Genomic DNA, 17,065 nt, shown 5'->3' on the forward strand with positions numbered 1-17,065 from the left:
TGTCTCTCCACGACCTATGGAATATGAAGCACAGCTCCTACTGGGAGGGTGGGGCCATTTCTGGGCTTAGCTGTGTGTCAAGAGAATCACATGACTTTGGAATTTTTATTTATTTATTTTTAGAACACAGGGAGGAATTCAAGTTCTGTGGGATGCTGGGTTTTTTCTTTGGCTTTGGTGAGAATAAATAGTATGGGCTTTGGCCTAATGTTGTCTCCTTTTAAACAAAAACTATGGAAATAACCAATAATCTGAAAGAGCTCACACAGGGTTTTACTAAAATGTTGATCATCGCTGCTGGCCCTCACCATCGGCACAGTCATCTGCTGTGCGCAGCCCTTTCTCTCCCTGCCCCTCCTCCCTAAAGCCTTCTTAGCTGGACTCCTTGCCCTTTGCTTTGTTCTTTGGTCTGTTGTGTTGTGAGTTGCCCTATAAATTTCCATCTTGGGTAGCAAGTATCTGTGTGCCCCCAGGTTTGGACAAACCTTCCCTTCTATATGGAAGGTCTGATTTAGAGGTTGCAGTCTGATATAACAGAAACGTATTCCATACCAATTTGGCTAAAAGCTAGCAGTAGTTGGTAGGACACTTCTGGAAGGTGTGAAATCAATATTTGTTAATCCTCACTGGAGGATATTTTTCCATTGATATTTTAGAGAGAGTGAGGCAGAGAGGGGGGAGGAAGAAGAGAGGGAGAGAGAGAGGGAGGGAGGGAGAGAGAGAAAGATTGATGTGAGAGAGACACATGGATTCGTTGTCTTCCCCCACCGGCCCCACTGCAGTCTGGGATTCACCCTGCAACCCAGGTACGTTCCCTTGACCAGGAATTGAACCCAGTCCTGGGGCCGAGCTCTAACCATGAAACTACACCTTCCAGGGCAGTCCCTATATTTCGGTGCCAGCCTTAAACCTAAAAACTAAGGTTTGGCATCCAACTGATCCAGAAAATTATCCTCTGAGAGAAATGACATTTGACTAGCAAATGTACATAGCCATATGAAGAGGGATTGAGTAATGTACTGATGGGGAAAAAGACATTTTTGGGGGGCTAGCAATCTGAATCTGTACCGGTAACCTACTGCACATTCTTTTTTTTTTTTAATATTTTTATTGAGGTATTATATGTGTACATATCTTACTATTACCCCCCCCACCCCACACCCACACATGCCCTCCCCCCCCAGAGTTTTGCGTCCATTGTTTATGCTTATATGCATGCATACAAGTCCTTCGTTTGATTTCAAAACTCTCCCACCTTTCCCAAACTTTCCCCCTGTAATTTGAAAGTCTGTTTGATGCTTTACTGTCTCTGTATCTATCTTTTTGTTCACCACTTTATAATGTTCTTTACTATCCCTAAATGAGTGAGATCATGTGGTATTGTTCTTTCATTGACTGGCTTATTTCACTTAGCATAATGTTCTCCAATTCCATCCAGGTTGCTGCAAATGATGAGAATTCCTTCTTTTTTATGGCAGCATAGTATTCCATTGTGTAGATGTACCACAGTTTTCTGATCCAGTCATCTGCTGATGGGCACCTAGGCTGTTTCCAAATCTTAGCTATTGTAAATTGTGCTGCTATGAACATAGTGGTGCATATATCCTTTCTGATTGGTGTTTCTAGTTTCTTCGGATATATTCCCAGGAGTGGGATTACTGGGTCAAATGGGAGTTCCATTTTCAGTTTTTTGAGGAAACTCCATACTGTTCTCCACAGTGGCTGCACCAGTCTGCATTCCCACCAGCAGTGCACGAGGGTTCCTTTTTCTCCGCATCCTCGCCAACACTTGTCGTTTGTTGATTTGTTGATGATAGCCATTCTGACAGGTGTGAGATGGTACCTCATTGTTGTTTTGATTTGCATCTCTCGGATAATAAGTGACTTTGAACATGTTTTCATGTGTCTCTTGGCCTTTCTTCTGTCTTCTTTTGAAAATATTCTGTTTAGGTCTGTTGCCCATTTTTTTATTGGATCATTTATCTTCCTCTTATTAAGTTGCATAAGCTGCCTGTAGATGTTGGAGATTAAACCTTTATCAGTGATAGCATTTGCAAATATGTTTTCCCATGCAGTGGGCTTTCTTGTTGTTTTGTTGATGGTTTCTTTTGCTGTAAAAAAGCTTTTTATTTTGATGTAGTCCCATTTGTTAATTTTCTCTTTAGCTTCCATTGCCCTAGGGGCAGTGTCAGTGAAGAAGTTCTTTTGGCATATGTCTGAGATTTTGTTGCCTGTGGATTCCTCTAGTATTTTTATGGTTTCCCGTCTTATGTTTAAGTCCTGTATCCATTTTGAGTTTATTTTTGTGTATGGTGTAAGTTGGTGATCTAGTTTCATTTTTTTGCATGTATCTGTCCAGTTTTCCCAACACCATTTATTGAAGAGACTGTCTTGACTCCATTGTATGTTCTTGCCTCCTTTGTCAAATATTAATTGAGCATAGTGGTTTGGGTCGATATCTGGGTTCTCTATTCTGTTCCATTGATCAATATGTCTGTTCTTGTGCCAGTACCAGGCTGTTTTGAGAACAGTGGCTTTGTAATACAGCTTGAAATCTGGTATTGAGATCCCACCTACTTTATTCTTCTTTTTGAGGATTGCTGAGGCTAGTCGGGGTCTTTTTTTATTCCAGATGAATTTTTGGAGAGTTCTTTCTAGGTCTGTGAAATATGCTGTTGGTATTTTGATGGGGAGTGCATTGAATCTGTAGATTGCTTTGGGTAGTATGGACATTTTAATGATGTTGATTCTACCAATCCAGGAACATGGTATGTTCTTCCATCTGTTTACGTCTTCCTCTATCTCTTTTTTCAGTGTCCTGTAGTTTTCTGCATATAGGTCTTTTACCTCCTTAGTTAAGTTTATTCCTAGGTATCTTAATTTTTTTGGTGCGATGGTAAATGGGATTGCTTTTTTAGTCTCTCTTTCTGTAAGTTCATTATTGGTGTATAGAAAAGCCATAGATTTCTTGGCGTTAATTTTGTATCCCGCTACATTGCCGAATTCATTTATTAAGTCTATTAGTTTTTTGATGGAATCTTTTGGGTTTTTTATGTACAATATCATGTCATCTGCAAATAAGGACAGTTTCACTTCTTCTTTTCCAATTTGGATGCCTCTTATTTCTTCTTCTTGCCTAATTGCGATAGCTAATACTTCCAGTACTATGTCAAACAGGAGTGGTGAGAGTGGGCATCCCTGTCTTGTTCCTGTTCTTAGGGGAAATGGTTTTAGTTTTTGCCCATTGAGTATGATGTTTGCTGTGGGTTTATCATATATAGCTTTTATTATGTTGAGGTATGAGCCTTCTATTCCCACCTTGTTGAGAGTTTTTATCAAGAAAGGGTGTTGGATTTTGTCAAATGCTTTTTCTGCATCTATTGATATGACTATGTGATTTTTATCTCTCAATTTGTTTATGTGATGTATCACGTTTATTGATTTGCGGATATTGTACCATCCTTGCATTCCTGGGATAAATCCTACTTGGTCATGGTGTATGATCTTTCTGATGTACTGCTGGAGCCGATTTGCTAGAATTTTGTTGAGGATTTTGGCATCAATGTTCATGAGGGATATTGGCCTGTAATTCTCTTTCATTGAGTTGTCTTTATCTGGTTTTGGTATTAGGGTGATGCTGGCTTCATAGAAGGAGCCTGGAAGTGTTCCTTCCTCTTGAATTTTTTGGAATAGTCTGAGGAGGATAGGTTTTAGTTCTTCCTTGAAAGTTTGATAAAACTCTCCTGTGAAGCCATCTGGCCCCGGGCTTTTGTTTGCCGGAAGCTTTTTGATGACTGCTTCAATTTCTTCCATAGTTACTGGCATGTTGAGCTGTTTAGAATCTTCCTGATTGAGTTTTGGAAGGTTGTATTTTTCTAGGAATATGTCGATTTCCTCTAGGTTGTCCAGTTTGTTGGAGTAGAGTTGTTCGTAGTATTTTGTAACAATCCTTTGTATTTCGTTGGGATCTGTTGTTATTTCACCTCTTTCATTTCTGATTTTGTTTATTTGGGTCCTCTCTCTTTGCTTCTTGGTGAGCCTGGCTAGAGGTCCATCAATCTTGTTTATCCTTTCAAAGAACCAGCTCTTGGTTTTGTTGATCTTTTGTATTGTTTCTTTGGTCTCTATGTCGTTTATCTCCGCTCTGATCTTTATTATTTCTTTCCTTCTGCTTACACTGGGCTTATCTTGTTGCTCTCTCTCTAACTCTTTGAGTTGTTGGGTTAGGTAATTTATTACCATTGTTTCTTGTTTTTTGCAGTAGGCTTGTAGAGCTATGAACTTCCCTCTCAGGACTGCTTTCGCTGTGTCCCATAGATTTTGGATTGTTGTGTTTTCATTGTCGTTTGTTGCCATGATGTTTTTTATTTCTTCCTTGATGTCTTTGGTAACCCAGTCATGGTTTAATAGCATGCTGTTTAGTCTCCAAGTGTTTGATTTCTTTGGGTTGTTTTTATTGTAGTTGATTTCCAGTTTTATGCCACTGTGATCTGAGAAGATACTTGATATGATTTCTATCTTCTTGAATTTGGAGAGACTTTGCCTATGTCCTAACATATGGTCTATCTTTGAAAATGACCCATGTGCACTTGAGAAGAATGTATATTCTGTGGCTTTGGGGTGAAATGTTCTGAAGATGTCGATGAATTCCATCTGTTCTAGTGAGTCATTTAGGTTTGATGTTTCTTTGCTGATTTTTTGTTTAGAGGATTTGTCCAATGGTGATAGTGGGGTATTGAAGTCTCCTACTATGATTGTATTACTGTCAATCTCTCCTTTGACATCTTCCAGGAGTTTTTTAATGTATCTTGGTGCTCCTGTATTGGGTGCATATATGTTTACCAGAGTTATTTCTTCTTGTTGGATTTCTCCCTTTAGTATTATGAAGTGGCCTTCATTATCTCTTGTTATGTCCTTCACTTTGAGATCTAATTTGTCAGATATAAGTATTGCAACCCCCGCTTTTTTTTCATTTCCATTTGCCTGGAAAACCTTTTTCCATCCCTTTACTCTCAGTCTGTATGCATCCTTTTTTTTGAGGTGGGTTTCCTGTAGACAGCAGATATCTGGGTTTTGTTTTCTTATCCAGTCTGTTACCCTGTGTCTTTTGATTGGGGCATTCAATCCATTTACATTTAAAGTTATTATTGATAGGTACTTATTTGACGCCATTTTTATTCTATACCCCTGTGTACCTTCTTTGCTTCCTATTTCTTTCTTTTTTTTTTTTTACAGCAGACCCTTTAGCATTTCTTTCATTGCTGGTTTGGTGGTGATAAACTCCCTTAGTCCTTTTTTGTCTGTGAAGCTCCTGATTTCACCTTCAATTTTGATTGATAGCCTTGCTGGGTACAGTATTCTTGGATTTAGACCCTTCCTTTGCATGACTTGGTATATTTCATTCCATTCCCTTCTGGCCTGATGAGTTTCTGTTGAGAAATCAGTTGCTAGTCTGATGGGGGTTCCTTTGTATGTAACTGTCTGTCTCTCTCTGGCCGCTTGTAAGATTCTTACTTTGTCGTTGGTGTTTGCCAACTTAACTATAATGTGCCTTGGTGTCGGTCTTTTGGGGTTCATTTTGCTTGGAACTCTGTGAGCTTCTTGGATTTGTGTGGGTTTTTTCTTCCCTATATCAGGGAAGTTTTCTGTTATTATTTCTTCAAACAGGTTTTCTATTCCTTGCTCAGTTTCCTTTCCTTCTGGCACCCCTATTATCCTGATGTTGTTTTGTTTTGTATTGTCCCGAAGTTCCCTTACGCTCTCCTCAATCTTTCTAATTTTTGTTTCTAGAAGCTGTTGTAATTGGGTATTTTTTTCCATCTTGTCTTCCAGCTCACTTATGTGGTCCTCTGCTTCATCTAGTCTACTCTTGATGCTTTCTATTGAGTTCTTTACAGCAGCGATGTCATTTTTCATTTCTTCTTGGTTCTTCTTCATTTCTTCTTGGTTCTTACTCATATTGTCGAATTTGTCTTCCATCCTTTTCAGCCACTTTATGACCATTTCTCTGAATTCTTTCTCTGATAGGTTGTTTGCCTCTAAATCGTTTACTTCCTTTTCTGGTGATGCCTGCTTCTCTTTCCTGTGGGGGCTGTTTCTTTGTCTCCTCATGGTCTCTCTTCTCCGGATGTCTGGTTATATAGATTTCTCTCTCTGGCGTTGATTTAAAGGTATAAAATACAACACAACCAGGCACAACAGACAAGGCACTGAACAGAATTGTATTCACGATATTAATAACCTCCAATAAAGGTAACCACCAGAGAAAGACAAATTAGGGAATAGGAGTGGAAGAGGGAGAGTAAAAAGAAAGAACAACAACGAAAAAAAAACCAAAAAACAAAGAGTGTGAATCTGAACTTGGGAGAAGAGCAGAAAGAAAGAAAAGAAAAAGAAAAAACAGAAAAGAAAAAGAAAAGAGAAAAAAAAAGTAAGAGAGACAAGAATGATACTAAGAGAGAAAAGGGGAACAAACTATATATATGGGGAGTAAACTCCACTAGAACAACCACTATTCCCAGCAAATTCCAGCAACACGAGCCTGGAGATTAATACAAACTGCAACAGCAGCTAATATCAAGTGAGGCAAGGGAAAGCAAAAGTAAAAAACAAACAAAAACAAAGCAAACAAAAGAACCAACCAAACCAACAAAAAGAATAATCAAAACAATCTCATAAAAAAGCATAAAAATTCAATCTAATCAACATTCAAGCAAACAACAACAAAAGGCCCGAGAGAAAAATAATTTTTTTAAGGTAGCGTAGAGAGAGGTTTGTATGGATTTGGAGCAGGGGGTTGGGAATTAGATATATAAGTAGGGTGAAGTTTTAGCAGGGAGTAAACTGAAAAAGTAGGGAAAATCTAAAGCCAGAAAGGGTTAAGATAAACTGGGGACCAAGGGGGAAAGGTTAGGAGGAGAGTGATGGCATAATGTTAGCTTTGAGATAGGGTAAAGCAATTGTAAGGGAAAGATGCAAATCGAATGTAGGACACTAATCCAAAAATAAAAGAAAGAGAAAATCAAATGACATTAAAAAAAAAAAAAAAGTAAAATAATAGTAATAATAGTGCTGATTGAAAATAAAAATGTAATAATTAAAAAGGTGAAAATCGAGTGAGGAAAAAGAAAAAAATTAGTTTCTTAAGTAAAAGATGCAAAAAATGAAAATAAAAAATATGAGAATAAAAAATTTAAAAAATTGAAAAAAGAATTGAAAATTAAAAAATAGGAAGACTAAAATGTGCAGTAGCGGCTGTCATTCACTTCCTCTATTATTCTGTTTGGTACGCCTTTTTCCCAGTCTGGGCGGTATTTCAGTTCAGCTTCATTCCAGGGCTCCTCAGTGTTGGAAGCCAGTCCTGCTTTTTAAGCCAGCCGTGTCTTAATTTCTCGTATTTATTTTTGATTACACCAGAGACAATTAGCGTTTCAGCCCCTGGGTGGCAGTGTTTCTGAATTGACTTCCGGGCCTCTCTAGCTCTTTTTTTTTTTTTTTCCCCTCTATGGCACTCACTACCGGTTTGTGGAGGTGTGCGCCTCAGAGCTTGTGGAGGTGTGCGCCTCAGAGCTGCCTCTCTGATGGTCACACGCAGCTCTGGTCCCCAGGTTCCGAAAAAACACCTTCCCCCTGCAGTCTTTCAGGGTTTCCACCTGGGTTTACCTCTGTATTGGGCTTAGCAATCAGAGTCGGAAAGAGCCCAAGTGTGCGGACCGTGGGTCTGTGCACCAGGCTAAGGAGCCTGCACTCCTTTGAAAATTCTTAGTCTGACTCTCCTCGTCAGATTAAAATGAGTTGCTTTCAAGAGGTCACTTCTGTTAGCAGCTCAGAAGACCCCCCTCCTCATTCACGGATCACGGCAGTTCCAACTGCCGCCGATTTTTCTAGGCACAGACCTCCCGGCTCCTGCCGGTCCTGCGGCTGCCGCACTTCCCTCACCCAGCGCTTCCCTCACCCACCGCGGGGATTAGAAACCGCACCTCATTTCAGGCGAAATCTGACCTTTCCTTGGTGCAGTGAAGAGTTTCTTTGAATCCGAATGTTTGCGCTGATAGGGGACCGGTGGTCTGGTGCTCCCAGCAGTTCAGTGTTTGCAGTTGTCGCGGAAAGTCAGGTTTCCACTAAAATCCTCCTTTCCTTGCAAGATGGCGAGGCGCCCGGCCTGCACATTCTTATTAGCCTGTAGTCTAGCCACTGCCCCTTTAATTGTCTGGTCCTGCAAGACCTGGTTACTCCCATTCCAGAGAGGCCATAAGCCATCCCCAGACGGAGTCATCAGTGCTGGTGCCAGGCCAGGCCAGGCCTTTAGTTGTGGTCTCAAGGTCCCAGCACATGGGGCTCTTGCAAAGGGGACCGGAAACTCCTTGTTTGGGAGACAAAGGGCTGGAAAGATATAAAAGGGGAGGGCTTCCTCCATGTTTTTGCTCAGGATTTGGAGAGCAACAGTCTCCCCCGAGTCCTGTGCCGGGACATGTGAAGTGTCTGGAAATGAATGGGTTTTTCCTGTGCCTCTGGTACTCCTGCATATTTTTCAGTCGCCTGGTAAATTCTGTAACAGTACGATATTTATGCTTTAAAAATCTATATAAAATTTATAGTGAGACCCTTGTGAACATTTCATGATTGAAAAAAGTGAGTGGAATTTTGTGATCTGGAAAAGCAGAAAGCTGGTTGAGACAGGTCCAGGTTTACTATAATAGGACAGTGATCTTCAACCTTTTCCACATCATGGCACACATAAACTAATTACTAAAATTCTGTGGCACAAAAAGAAACATATTTTTTGTCCATCAGACCAAAAAAAAAAAAAAAAGTATAAGTTTGATTCATTCACACCAGATGGCTATTGTTGTGTTGGCTGCTGTCATTTTATCTATTTGACAATCGAAAGGAAAAGAGGTCAGTGCCCCGACTAAACAGTCAGGTGCTGGGTGTTTGGGAAATTCTTGCGGCACCACCAGGGTGCCTGCTGTGGACACTGGTTGACAACCTCTGTAATCGGAGGGTGTGCTGTGGGAGGAAACCCTGGGAAAGGGAACAGCACGCTTGGAGCAACAAAATGGTCAGAGGGTCCCAGGTGGGTCAGGGGGTGGTTTATGGCTGTGCTTCTTAGGCCTCTGACACCTGTGGTGAAGGAACATGTTTTGTTTTGTTTTCTTCAATTTCCAATCTGCTGAGACCAATACTTTTATAAAATCCAACAACAATGTATTACTAAAAAATAGTCATGTTATACAAAAATTATACCTATTTTTTTGTCTGATCAGCAAAAAATATATTTTTCTGTTGTGCCACAGAATTTTAGTAATTAGTTTATGTGTGCCATGATGTGGAAAAGGTTGAAAATCACTGTCCTAGTATATTAAACCTGGACCTGTCTCAACCAGCTTTCTGCTTTTCCAGATTGCAAAATTCCACTCATTTTTTTCAATCATGAAATGTAAATGCTAACTTTATATTTCTTTTTTTTATTAATTGAATGTAAATGCTAACTTTCTATTTCTTTTTATTTATTTATTGAATTTATTAGAATGACATTGGTTCGCAAAACCGTACAGCATTCAAGTGTACAATTCAATGACACATCACCTGCTCACTGCATCGCGAGCCATCGCCCCAAGCAACCTCTATTTCCATCCACCAGACTCCTGCAGCCACTGTGGAAAACAGTACGGAGTTTCCTCAAAAAGTTAAAAAGCAGGGAACTGCTTTTTGACCCAGCGATCCCACTTCTGGGCATACATCTTAAGAATCCTGAAGCACTAACTGGGAAGACTGTGTGCACCCCTATGTTCATTGCAGGATTGTTTACAATAGCCAAGATCTGGAAGCAGCCCAAGTGCCCATCAGTAGATGAGTGGGTAAAGAAGCTCTGGTATATGGGATACTACATGGACATACAAAAGAAGGAAATCTTACCTTGTGTGCAGCATAGATGGACCCGAACAGTATTATGCTAAGTGAAAGAAGCCAGTCCGAGAAAGACAAATAACGTTCCATTTCTGTACATATCTCATCTCGGACCAGAGAAAAGCAGTTCCCTGACGGACAACGGGCTGCCCAGCACTCCGAGGAGCTCTTGTTAGGGAATGGCGGAGCTGGCCCTCGAAAGAGGTTGGAGCTAGACCGCCAGGAATCTTGTGCATGATTAAAGAATTCCAAACTTTATGCTCTCAAAACTGCCATATATTATCTTCCTGAATTTACTTGCACTGCAGGTTAACTCGCTTAAGACTTCTGTGCTGAACAGTTGTTTGATAAAACATATATCTAACAACCTATTTGGGCTTTGCAGATATGGATTAGTATCCCATCAGTTGCCCAGCATTTTTTTTCTTTTAAATAAATAACCTTGTTTGTGGAAATTTGGGTTTGTTTGGGTAAGGGAACACTTTATATCATCCCGGTTTCCCCTCCCCGTTTCTCTGTCTTGTATCTGTTATCATCTGAGTAGGTTGGATTTTACATCAGATTTCTTAGGGACCAGGACTGACCTGTGAGCCCCTGCCTTTTGTTTTCCTGAGCTCTTATGACCTCCTTCCAGGCACCAGGTTTCAAGATGCTGCGCGTATGTGGGGCCAGACTGGGCCTGCTGGGGCTCCCCCTCTGCAGAGCTTCACCTCTGTGATGGCCCTGAGGCGGGAGGATGTGAACGCCTGGGCGCCTGGGCGAGGAGGGCACCTCGGGCTCAGGCACATGAAAGGGATCCCACCCTGGGAGACAGCCTTCCAACTGGAGGGCATGCACAATAAGTTAAACATTTTTAATTTTTAAAATATGTGGGAATAAAATGACCCTGTGAGTGAAAATTAAGGAGCATCTGAGTGGGAATAAAATGTCTATGAGAGTCATTTAAATACCACAGGGCAATATTCCTTTACTTTGGTTATAATAAGACTAGAGGCCCAGTGCATGAAATTTGTCCACTTGTGGTGGGCGGGGGGTTGGGGGACTCTCTCAGCCAGGCCTGTGCCCTCTTGCAGTCCGGGAGTCCCGCGATCGATCGCCCCACAGAAGGAAGCCCTGCCCACCCACCACAGTGCCACCAGCCAGGTAGCCTGGGTCTCCCTCTGCAAGGCAATCAATTGTGGGGCTCTGAAATTGATCGCCCCAAAGAGGTAGGCCCCGCCCACCCAGCCAAGGGTCCACCATCAATCACCCTGCAGAGGAAGGCCTCGCCCACCTGCCGCAGCCTGCTGGTCGGTGACCTGGGCCTCCCTCTTTGGGGTGATCGTGGAGGCCCACTGACCAATCACATCGCACCCGCCTTGGCTGGCCTGGCGCCAGTGCATATCATAGTGTGGTCGTCCAGATGGTTGTTCTGCTGTTTGGCCGTTGGGTTGATTTGCATGTTACGCTTTTATTATTATAGATTGCTAGTTGGAATCCTTACCTGAGTCCAGAATTCAACCAGTAAGTATTCTTTTTATCCCATCCCATGCTGTCTCTGACCGAGGGGTGCAGGGCTGCTTTTAGAAGTAGATGACATCCCTCAGTCATTCTCTCCTTTCCTTCATGGTGGCCCTCGTTACAGGCCTGAGGAGACCCGGCCACTAAGGACACCCTGTCTTTGTCTCCTGGGACCTGCCTCTGGAAGTGCTGCACTGAGTAGGGTGTGTTTGTGAGAGTTTGCCTTGCCAGCCCCGTGTGAAGCCTTTGCATTCATCACTCCCTCTACCCTTCACAATGATCTTACTATAGAGGCTTGACTCCTATCTTCATCTGAAAGGTACATGTTTCCTCTCCCTGAACCATTTGGAAATATGTGGCAGACATCATGACACTTCACTCCTCAATGCTCAGTGTGCATTTCAGTATCATTTTCCTGAATAACCATCATATCATTTTCACACTGAGAATAATTCCATCATATCATCTCACATAGTCCATTTCAAATTCCCCATTGTCCCAAACACTTTTATAGCCTTTTATTTTAAGTGAAGCTTAAGCTGGAAATCAATAATAGAAAAATATCAAGAAATTAGTAAATATTTGAAAATTCAAATAACCCATAGGTCAAAGAGACATTAAAAATATTTTGAACTGAAATGAAAGGGAAAATATAACGTATCAAAGTTTTTGTACATTAATTTTTATTTCAATACTAGAGGCCCAGCGCATGAAAATCGTGCATGGGTATCGTCCCTAGGCCTGGCCTGTGATTAGGGCCATCTTCCCCAGCTGCTGGCAGCTGGCCCCGCCCCCTGCCGCCACCCACACCCGGTTCCTTGCTCGCCATTGGGCTATGGGAGCCTAACGGCTGGGAAAGGGACAGAGAGATGGTCAGTGTGCCTCATAGTGACTGATGGAGTGGTTGTTCTGGTCGTTCTGCCGTTAGGGTCAATTTACATATTACCCTTTTATTATATAGGATCTATCTGTACTCCCAGCCTTTAAAACCCCCAAAACCAAGAACCCAGCAGGTGCTCTCCCTTTCCCTTCCCCAAGGGTATGCATCTCCTAAACTCTAAGGGTCCCCATGAGACTTGCCCCCAGGGAAGTAATGAGCAGCAGTAGCTCATTCAGAGCTCACCCGTGAACCTGTCCCAAGGCCCCCCTTTCTCTGACTCTCCAGGGAGCTGACAGAAGCCCCACCTTGGCTCACTTCTTTTTTTTTTTTTAATAGATTTTTATTGATTTCAGAGAGGAAGGGAGAGGGAGAGAGAAACATCAATGATGAGAGAGAATTATTGATTGGCTGCCTCCTGCATGCCCCTTACTGGGGATCAAGCCTGCAACCCTGGCATGTGCCCTTGACCAGAATCAAACCCAGGACCTTTCAGTCAAACCAGCTAGGGTGGCTCACTTCTTTGCCATAGCATTTCCTGGGAGCCAAAGAAGCCCCCCTAGGGTCTCCCCTATTGCTCCTTCTATCCTAGGCCCTTCCTTGTTTCACTGTTCCCAGCTTTAATACATGTCCTCCCAAAATCACTTGGACTTGAGGTTGTGAAATCTTTCCTGCACGAAATCAACAGCCAGCCCAAGGCAGACCAGTCCAGACCTGGTCCCCTTTCCGGTAACAGTAACTTCTATGCTTAGCTTGGTCTTAACTTGAGTAGGCACTCATATGCCAACCTGCAATTAAGGAAACTAAGCTCTAAGTCTAAGAGAAGAACATTGCCCAGGCCCTACATCTAGAAAGTGTGGGGGCTGGACTGAACCCGGCCCCAGTCCTACCTGAGGCTCTTCCCCCTACCCCTCAGGTTTACTCCGATCAGCTGCCTGGCGGACAGCTCAGGAGCCTGGGAGGGGAGGGAGGCAGCTGGCCAGGGAGTTGCTAGTCTGAGTGATACCAGGGGTGCAGAACCTTGGTAAGCCTGCCTTCTAGTGGCATATTCCAAAGCGTTTCCTACTAAATACCAATTCCCTAAAGACCTTCCCCCTGGTGAGGACAAATTTCCTGCAGAGAATATAAAAAATAAAAGGAAAGAGAGAAAGCAAGAGACAGCGCCTTCAGTTCTTGTGCCTCTGCAGGAAGCTTGGGAATGCCAAGGTCTCACTTTAGAGAAAGAACATCCCATAATGGGGGGGCGGGGGCAGGGAGAGGAGACAGATGCAATACTTTAAACAATGAAGAATGTTTTAAAAAGTAGAACACCTGAGCACCTTAGCGCAGGCGTATGGTACGTGGTTGGTGTATTGTCTTTATTGCCCACCACAATCTGGTACATATAAGGGCCAATCAATACTTGTGAATCCATTCCAATGTGGATTGCACACGTCGAAAGGTGTTTTAGAGGCAGAAAGACCTAGTCAGAGGAGAAACCTCGCCCTTGAGGTCAGCTCTCGGCCTTCACTCTGCTCCACCTGACCCAGACAGCAGCTGGCCCCTCCACACAGCCCCGCCCACCTCCCTTCTAGCGCCGGGAAGTCCAGAACATCCTCTCAGGGACAGAAACACCAGTTACCCCCACTCAGTTGAGACTGTCATCAGGGGAAGGAAAAGAGGGGTGGGGTGCCCTGAGATTGTAGGTTAGAAAGTTGTGTACAGATCAACACCCAAGTGGTTTGGATCAAGACCTGCGATGCTACTGTAGACCCAATTTTAGACTCTTGGGGCTGAGGCAGGGGCCAGGGAGCCTCCCCAGGCCTCAGCTGACCAAGGGGGACAGGCAAATGGATGTGGCTGCACCGGAGGCGGCTGCATCGTCACACAGCTGTCCTGACAGCGGGTGGATGCACAGCCTTTCTTCACAGAGGCAGGTAGCAAAGAAGGTGAAATGTGATTGACAGGTCATTTCTGCCAACAGCCGGTGCTCAGCTCCTCGTTTTTCTTAAATGAGCCGGTGCAGGGGAACATTAGCCTCCCCGTGGTTGTCCCTGGCTTACACCAGATCCTTGCGCACAAATCGGGTAAAGCTCTCTGCTTCTCTGTAACCTCGGAAAATATGGTCTCTCAAGTGAATGGAAGAGGAATCACCATCAGGCCTCCTGCCAAGCAGACAGCTTCGGAGCTGGCATGCTCCCCACCGTCTCCCATCTGCCCCCTTCTCTAGGTGTTGGACAGCTCCCCTTCCCCCCAGACTGGCCCTGGAGAGAGTAGATGCGTTTCATGCATTGTCTCCACCTCTCCTCAGACCTGTTCACGTCCCGCCAGGGTTTGCATCAGGCCCTGCAGGGGGCGTGGGGAGAAGAGGGCTGGTTTTGGGGAAACTGCCCAGCAGCAGGCAGCTCAGCACTCAGAGAGAAGCCACACGTGGCCGGACATGGGGAGAGGCGGAAGACCTGGTCACGGAGCGCTGCGAAGGCAGGGCCGAGGGCAGTGGCCACCGCACACAGAGGGAGGACCACTGGAGATGCACAGAGACAACCGAGGTTGAATGTCACGTTTTATTGATGGCCAGATACAGTTCCACACAGCAACCCTCCCCCCGATCCCCCACCCCTTCCTCCAAGGGTTTACAGAGCATTATAAGTGGTCCATATTTACAAGTCAATAAAAGGCAGGACAGACAGATTTTTAAAACACCTTTTCTCCCATCTAAGAAAAGCCCTTAGGTCTTCTGCCCTGAGAGATGCCTGTGAGAGCGCTCCCTACCAGTCCACAAGTCTCCTCCCCCCATACAGTCCACAAGTCCCCCCCATACAGTCCACAAGTCCCCCCCATACAGTCCACAAGTCCCCTCCCCCCATACAGTCCACAAGTCTCCTCCCCCCATTCAGTCCACAAGTCTCCCCCCTCCCGCTGTGCAGTATTAAATGCGCAGAGCAGAGGAACCACGGCTGATTTCCTGTCTCTGGTGACCTCACTCGGCCCATTTCCACTGCTTGCTGCGGTGGCAGCTTCAAGTGCTCCTCCTCGAGCTGCAGGGGGTGGGGGCAGGGTGCCCCAGGGCCTCCCACTAAGGTCCTGACTCCAAGGGATGGATGGAGACTACTCCACATGCCCAGCAGGTACCTCCTCTGCCTTGATATGAAGACGGAGAGGACTTGAATCAGCAAGATCCAGCTCCTGGGCTGGAGCGGGTGGGGGCAGGGGTGACTGCTCCAGGGCCCTAGGATGCTGGGACAGTGGCTCCAGAGCAGGCGGAAGCTGCCAGCCCCCCAATGGCTGCCACTCAGAGGGAGGAGGCTGCCCCCACCCGTGTAGGGCCCAGCCCCCTTGTGCCATGAGTGGCCTGGGGTCCCCCAGATGAGTCCCTATGCCACCAGCCTCCACCTGTGAGAAGGGCTGTTGGAGGGGAGCAGGAAGTAGACCCAGGGCTGCAAGGCTGAAGCCCGAGGACAGAGAGTGATGGAAGCTTCCGGGCTTCCCCAGTGCCCTAGCTGGAGTCTCCAGGTCACAGGAGGCCACATTCATGCTCAGGACACCAGCATGCCCTGAGGAGATTGCTTGGCTAGTAAAACCCCCCACCCCCCAGGAGAACTGGCCGGCATAGCTCTGGAGAGTTCTGTTGGAGTCACGTGTGAGGAGAAGGCCCTGGAGGCCAGAGCAGTGGTGAGGGGCGTAGAATCCACCCTGATGGGGTCCTGGGGCCCCAGCGGCTGCCTTCCCATGGGGCCTCCTCTGGGAGTTCTTTCGCTTCCGAGCTCTCTGATTCTGAAACCAGACCTGGGGTTGGGGGTGGAGTGGAGAGAGGGAGAGAAAGAGAGAAGATATTTTCTAATTAAGCCCAGTACCAAAATTATCACCAAGTAGCCTGTGATCTGAGATTGAACAGTTGTCAAATAAAAGTTCCACTAGAGCTTAAAAGTAAAATCCTTGGCTGATTCAAACCCTTCTCAGTGCGGCCTACCCTACCTTCCGGACACATCTCCCCAGAGTGCTCACCTTGCAGCCAGGTGTTGAGTGAGCACACTTGTACATTCGCACAAACACATGGGTACATGCCAGCACTGGCCCCCACTCCCTGCCCTTGAAATAGCCTCCTTCCAACTCCGGACTAGCTGCTACGTATGCTCCCCAAACCAATACACAGGTTACCTTCTAGCCGGTAACAGCAGCGTCCCCAGCACGCCCGAGCCCCACAGCCTCCCTGCGGATCTGGGGCTTCCATGCCCACCTGCTGGGCCCAGCAGCCAGCAGGGTACTGGGTGCTAGTTTATCACCAGAGTCAATCCTGCTTTCCTCCCTCAGCCCCTTTGCAAACTTGCTTTTCCAGCAGCAAACTTTGCCAGTCCCTCTGGGCCTAATAGTTCCTGCCTCCCAGGTGCCTCCCAGCTGAGCCAGTCAACTTCAGCGTTTCCCATCCTGGTTCCAGGAGCCGTGAGTCGGGCCCACGCACCGTTACTGAACTTGCAAGGCCAGCTCTTTTGCCTGGTCTTGAAGTCGTAACTACCCCTCGGGCTGTGATGAAGTCCTGACAGGCCGCCTGCCCCTCCCTGGGTCCGGTTCCCTGGCCACCTGGTAAGAGCCCACTGCAGGCTTTCGAGTCTCTAACTCAAATATCATAGGCTGTGGACTATCGCTGGTGTCCCAGTTCACTTTGGAAAGTTTGGAGTTGGGGGAAGGCACTGTCGGAAAAATATGGACACTCATTTGGAAAAATTTAGTTCAGGTTACCGCTGCTTCCAAAAATAGGAGGCCCCAAGGCCCGCACCGTCCAAGTGTATCTTTCTGCACGTG

This window comes from Eptesicus fuscus, chromosome 15 (genome assembly GCF_027574615.1).
Source record: "Eptesicus fuscus isolate TK198812 chromosome 15, DD_ASM_mEF_20220401, whole genome shotgun sequence".
Classification (NCBI taxonomy): domain Eukaryota; kingdom Metazoa; phylum Chordata; class Mammalia; order Chiroptera; family Vespertilionidae; genus Eptesicus; species Eptesicus fuscus.